The sequence below is a fragment of the Pseudophryne corroboree genome, chromosome 1, assembly GCF_028390025.1.
Source record: "Pseudophryne corroboree isolate aPseCor3 chromosome 1, aPseCor3.hap2, whole genome shotgun sequence".
Classification (NCBI taxonomy): Eukaryota; Metazoa; Chordata; class Amphibia; order Anura; family Myobatrachidae; genus Pseudophryne; species Pseudophryne corroboree.
In genome coordinates this window covers 788,832,712-788,839,338 of record NC_086444.1, presented here as the reverse complement: position 1 = coordinate 788,839,338, position 6,627 = coordinate 788,832,712, and the positions used below count along the sequence as shown (strand labels likewise).

Sequence of the window (6,627 nt, the reverse complement as noted above, 5' to 3'; positions counted from 1 at the left end):
GTTATATACATATGCTATTCATTCCTTAACAATAATAACCATATCTATAAAAATAACCTAGGTTGCCGTATAAAGTACCTCCTTTCAGACAACAAAAGTATCTGTGTTAATCCACAGTAGACAAAATCCCCATGACGTTTCCTCATTACAATCTAGCATCCTCATCTACAGAAGCACTACATGTGAGGTACACATTCAGGCCTTCATCTCATCACAGTAAGTGGGAATTTCCAGCCAGGAAGTGAGAACAACAGCTACTTCTTCAGAGAGCATTGCAGAAGCCTCCACACACCTCCAGCCAAGCGAGAGGCAGCAGGCGGGAGGGAGGGAGGAGAGAGGCTCCGTGATGCGAGCAGCTCGCCCACAGCAGCACCGCCCAGAGCACGGAGGGGAACAAGGAAACTGAAAGAGAGACGCGGAGAAGAAGACGAGAACTGGCGACAAGCTAAAGTCGCACTTTCCTTTCACTAGATGCAATGGAGAGCTAGGAATCAGCGGTGTTAGAGGGAGGCGACACCTGCATCGCTGTGGCCACTGGATTGCTGCCTGTCACTGTCACCTTACAGCCTGGTGTGGATGCTTACACCGAACAGGAGGAGAGGAAGGCAGATCCCACCAGCAAGTGACACAACTACAGGTACATTGCTCAGCCTCCTGCCCAGTGGTTACCTGTCCCCGGGTGCTGCTGCCATGCTGGAGGAACATAGCGCTGCTGTCACCCAGGGCGCAGAGGGAATGCTGCTGCCGGTGCCGGGATACATGCCAGTCACTCCGCTGGGCTGGCTGGCTGGCATTTCCCAGCCTCACCCTCTGACCCAGCACCTCTGCCATGAGCAGCAGCAGATGATGCTTGGGGTATACACAGGGCAGCACTGGCCCAGTCCCGGCTGCGTATACAGGTGTATATAGTAGGAGAGTACTGTATACACACATTGCTACACTTGTGTCAGTTTATTAGTGGGGGTTATATTTCTACTCCAGCGTTAACCTTTGCTTTGGTTCTTATAAACAAGTTTATGAACTACTAGACATTGAGCTGGAACATAGAACATTGTTTAAAGAGTTCTTGCTTCCATTTGTATACATTTATCTAGCATTGTAGATAACAGTATTTTGCTGTATTTGTAGACCCTTCTATGCCTTAAGGTGTACTTAGAAAATCATAAATTTGCATAAGTCTGATATAACAATTCAGATGTGACAGATTGCTGTACTTATATATAAGCCACAGGAGAGTATATACTGTAGTTCTCCGTGTTCACACTGTTTGGGGATTATTTACAAGTCTGTGCAGTTCTGCCTTATTGCTGAGAGCTCTTACCTTATACCACCCTGTACTCACACCTCAGGCTAGCCCACACTTCTCTCTTTCCAGCATCCGCTAACTTCCTCTCTCACCTCCCTGGACCACTCAGATTGCTGCCTTCCAAGAACTCCAGAAAATGTCCATCTCTGAATAACTAAGTCATTGTAGGACATGACTTGCAATTCTGCTTTGCATATTAGTTCTTTTTAAATGAGTGACATAGTAATATTTATATAGTGTCATTTGTCTGCATTGTTTTTCTCATCATTTTATTTTATTGATTCGTTTTTAGACATTTATTTCTGATTTTTTTATGACATTGACTTTTTTGTTTTTTTAGAAGGCACAGCACCAGTTGTTTACTTCCTGTATGTTTAATGTAGTTTTAATGTTGTATTTCTGAAATTCTGCACAGTACCACTTCTAAGATGTGTGATAGTATCAGTGATTCTGTAGTTATGGACAAATAATGTCATAGACCATTTTATTTACTGTATGATGTGCAAGCAATATTTACTGCAATTGTAGCAACCTGATATATTTTGGTGGCCTTTCAAGCAACTCCCAACTCAAAGAACTGAACATTTATATTTTATATTAATTGCATAATTAATATGAACTACAATAATTTATTTTACTATATTGTATTTGTTATTGATCTCTCCATAGGTCAAAAAAGAAATAAAAAAATACTGTAACTATGCAGTAGGGAATCTTTGCTAATGTTCCTGCTTAAATCTACAGAGTTTGAGTAAAAATGACAGCAGTAGAGAGATTGGTTTTTCCCAACTGTTCTGGAGTCCTCACATATCTCACTGAATGGAATTTCCCCATTACTACCAGACATCACTCCTGAGTGTCTTCAGCACCTGGAAGCATTAGCACCCATCTATGCTTGCTCTTTTTGCTCTGCTTTAGTGTAAAGCTGCAAATACTTATGCCATTATATGGCAGTGCCAGGAGACCAACCTCACAGCTCGTGGGGTGTTGCTAGTCCTTGCATGTGCCATCTTTTAAGCATCTCATGTCAGCATTATTCACAGCAAGTGTAGCCACAAGGTAATTGGTAGCAAATACTTCTTTCTTATATAACTTTACCACCAAACTTTTAACCTGGGTTATTGCCAGGACAAACCTGGGTTGAGGTTTGGTGTGAAAGGGTCAGATAAAAATTACCCGAGTCGCATTATCCAGGAATCCGACCCTGGTGGTTACCCGGCACCAACTCGGGTAACAGTGCAGTGTGAATGGCGCAACCCGGGTCATCTGACCCAGGTTACGCTAAAGAGAGCCAGATCACCGGTGACATAATCTCCAAGCACTGTCAAAACAGGGAGACTGCACATGGGTGAGGTCTGAAAGGGGTCTAGCCGCCAGTGTACTGGGTTCAGCCTGCGGTGTGAACAGGATCTGACTTGGCTGTAATACGGGTGGTACCATGTTCAAAAACCCATGCAGCTCAAAATGTCCCAAATGCGGCACTATGGGAGCAGACTTTTGGCATATGATATGGATATGCCCTCTGGTGTCGAAGTTTTGGGAGGAGGTTATACGTGCCATAGTTGTTACGGGTATCCCCTCTACCGTACTTACACCTATCTCTTGCATATTGGCAACTATGGATGAGGAAACTCTAGACCCACCCAGTCGACGATATGTTATAAACCTCAGTGCTCTGGCCAAGGTTTGCATAGCCAGATTATGGATGGCTAATGAAGCCCCGACGCCACAATCCTGGATTGCTCTGGTCAATACTACTGTTGCACATGAAAAATTCATATATCTGGCCAGGAATGCGGAAAAAAAGTTTATTGCTATATGGGGAAGGTGGATGAGCTCTCGCTATTTCGCTTCAAGGATGAATACTGCTGAACCCTAGATCTATTTAACTGCCTGATATGAGTGGTCTTTGTGTGAGTTCTCTGGGGTGAGTGGCCCGTGGCCGGCCGGATCCAAAGGCACATTGATATCGTGATAAAAGATAATACAATGTGGGTCTAATATATAGGAAATCTGGGTCACCACTGCTCTATTGCTATTTATGACTCTGAATGAGATATTTAATACCACATCACACTATGCTCTCTCTGCAATACCGTAGCATGTTGTTGTTACTTGTTTAAGTGTTATAGTCTAGTTGATGTAAGTATGTTATGCTTGCCCTAGGCAATGTTTAAATGTTAAAACATTGTAAAAACCAATAAAAAACTATTGAATTTAAAAAAAAAAAAACCCATGTCGGACCCGGCATTTTGGTGGAAAATGGGTATTAGTAACTAATAGAATGGGTTGCCTTCTGCAGTAGTAATATATCTAGTAGCAAAGACCAGTAAAATTCCAGCAGTTCAAGTAATCCATAGAAATATAAAGCGCAATTAGATTAATCCCTAGTAACATGTATGGTGGTAGCACTTTTGTCCAGTACTAAACCTTACATAGGCTTACTGACAGCACTAGCAGTATTGTCCAGCAATGCACAATACTGTCACCAAGTATAGTAGTGCTCACTAATGTCTCTATTGCGTCCTATGCCCACTATACTAAGCAGCCCGCACAGTAAACAGTAGTGCTTAGTAATAGAATGCTGCTGCATGTGTTCCATATCACCTGGCAGTGACTTGATGTGAGTGTTATACTACTGGATTATAATTGGTCAGCACCTGTGGTCAGTGCAAATCAGCTGTGTATCCCCACTGTCATGTCAACTGACTTGGATACTTGGGGTTATATTTACTAAAAGTCGATTTTGGCTGATGTTGGGTCGACATTTGGGTCGATTTATGATCGATTTTGTGTTTCAGGGTCTAAATCATACATTTACTAACCAATGATTTTTGACATCCTTTTGAAAAAAAAAAAAGTCAAAAATCATTTGTTAGTAAATGTGGGATTTAGGTGTATATTCATTATATGTACGATTTTGGGTTGATGTTTGGTCGATTTTGTATTTCAGGGTCTAAAGTCCATATTTACTAACAGATGATTTTTTAAATTTTTTTTAAACAATGTCAAAAATCATCTGTTTTTAAATGTGTGATTTAAACCCTTAAACACAAAATCGACCAATAAGTGACAAAAATCGACTTTTAGTAAATATACCTATCAGTGTCACCAAGTAATAATTTTACTGTTATCTCACAACATCTCTAGTCTCCCAATGCCCATATAAAAACGTGTTGTTGGTTTTTTTTTTTTTTAAATGACTTTTCTTGTGTAGTGTCCTGCTGGCTTGCAATTTTATTAAAGATGTTAAACTTCAGGCAGTATAGATTTACAGTATAATAACACCGAGCTATGATTATTGCAAGTTTTCATGTCTACATGAGCTGGTGCCCCTGAATTGCAGCAGTGTACTCGTAAACAGTACTAAAAGTTGGTAACTATGTTAGAGTGAATTCTAAAATGAAAAATAAATCCAAAGTGGTTATGCTTAAGTAACTGCACAAAATATCCTATTATGAATGACAATATGCTGGTATAACCATATATAACCATATATTCTGTCTGGGTTTAGCCTGGCTTTACCGTGACAAGAAAAATGTTTTCGCTATTTTACTGAATTTGTTGATTGGCAGAGAAATTGCCTTTTAGCTTTTAGGAAACATGGTATTATATTTGTTTCACCCAATTAAATTTTAACTGCGTGATGTGCTGAGAATGCTGAGTGTTGTCCTTGAAGATTTTAAATAGACTGACGACTGTCTTTTTCTACTTCAACTCAGGTTGTGTCTTCAGGTGTTGGTGCCTTCTGTTTATATTGGCATGAAATGATGTGCTAGTAGATTTGTCCATTTCTGATTACCTATAATCAATTAAAATAACATGCACCGTATTGGTTAGGTATGCATAAAATAATCTTATGTGAAAAGTGGACGAAAATAGATTTTACTAATGTATCTTTTGGCAGTATTCCCATTGTTATTTTCCACTCTATTTTTATTATCCATTACTGTTTTGTTCCATCATACTTTGATATAAATCAAATATCTTTTTATTTTTTTACTTGTGTTCCTCATAGGGCTTCCTATAGCAATTATGGGCCCCTGACAAATTTTGATCTTCAGCCCACCTCTGTGAGAGATGAATAAGAAACATATGGAGTAATTCAGTGTTGATTGCAGCAGCAAATTTGTTAGCAGTTGGGCAAAACCATGTGCACTGCCGGGGGGGGGGGGGGGGGGGGGGGGGGAGATATAACATGTGCAGAGAGAGTTAGATTTGGGTGGGTTATTTTGTTTCTGTGCAGGGTAAATACTGGCTGCTTTATTTTTACACTGCAATTTAGATTTCAGTTTGAACACACCCCACCCAAATCTAACTCTCTCTGCTCATGTTATATCTGCCTCCCCTGCAGTGCACATGGTTTTGCCCAACTGCTAACAAATTTGCTGCTGCGATCAACTCTGAATTAAGCCCATTATATCTTAACATCTAATTAGAGTTCTGTGATGATTTGAGGTGGATGAAGCAAGCAAATGTAAAAAATAAAAATAAAACCCATTTAGTAACATTTTAAACTGTGTTGATTTTCTGATCTTTGGCAAGTCAGTAGATCAGCTGTAAACAAACAAATTTTAGCAACTGTGGTATTAGACCTGTATATCATCAGTGGGGTGGCAGAGTTCTCTTCTTACTTGGAAGATGACAACGCTGCTTGACACGCTGGCAGCCGCACATCGTGCACATGTATGGGGGCTTCAGCCTTCTGTACCAGTTTCATTGAATCCCAGTGGTGGGCTTGATCTGCCCCCAAAAATGACAGGTCGCCCAACATGTGTCTCAGTCCCCCATATTGGTGTCCCTGGCTCCACATCAGTCAGTATGTGACTTTACACAATCCTCATAGTACTGCCTTACATAGGGGGAGATGTATCGGACATCGGAGAGAGATAAAGTGGAGAGAGATAAAGCACCAGCAAATCAGCTTCTAACTTTGATTGTAGAAGCTGTGTTTGAAAAATGACAGGAGCTTCTTGGTGTACGTTATCTCTCTCCAAGCTTTGCTACATCCACCCCATGGTCAGGTGGTTTCCATCTTATCTGTGCAGTGCTCAGTTTATACCTGTGATAGGTGTCATAAAAATTTTTTATATCAGAGGTTTCATAATGAAAGATGCCACAGAAGACAAAGAAATCAGTGACTAACCATCACCAAAGACAGGCACTGGATGTTTGATGTTTCTTAGATGTTGATATGTCTGTAAATCTGGAACATTTGTGAAATTCCCCATGACAGTTTAATTAAAATATGTAGCATTATATGTATTCTTTTATGATCTTTTTCTTAAAAGATTTGTGGCAAGTCCCCTTTGCTGCTCGAT

The 6,627-nt window shown here is 40.4% G+C and overlaps 1 protein-coding gene across 1 annotated transcript in view; it reads left to right on the top strand.

Annotated features, from left to right (window-relative positions):
* The first annotated feature begins 248 nt into the window (after window positions 1-248).
* The window catches only part of NFKB1 (nuclear factor kappa B subunit 1), a 242,643-nt gene continuing 236,264 nt past the window's right edge, over window positions 249-6,627 (top strand). Inside the window, exon 1 of the mRNA XM_063918320.1 lies at window positions 249-637. The gene's annotated coding sequence lies outside the window, so the exon portion shown is untranslated. The remainder of the gene's footprint in view (window positions 638-6,627) is intronic.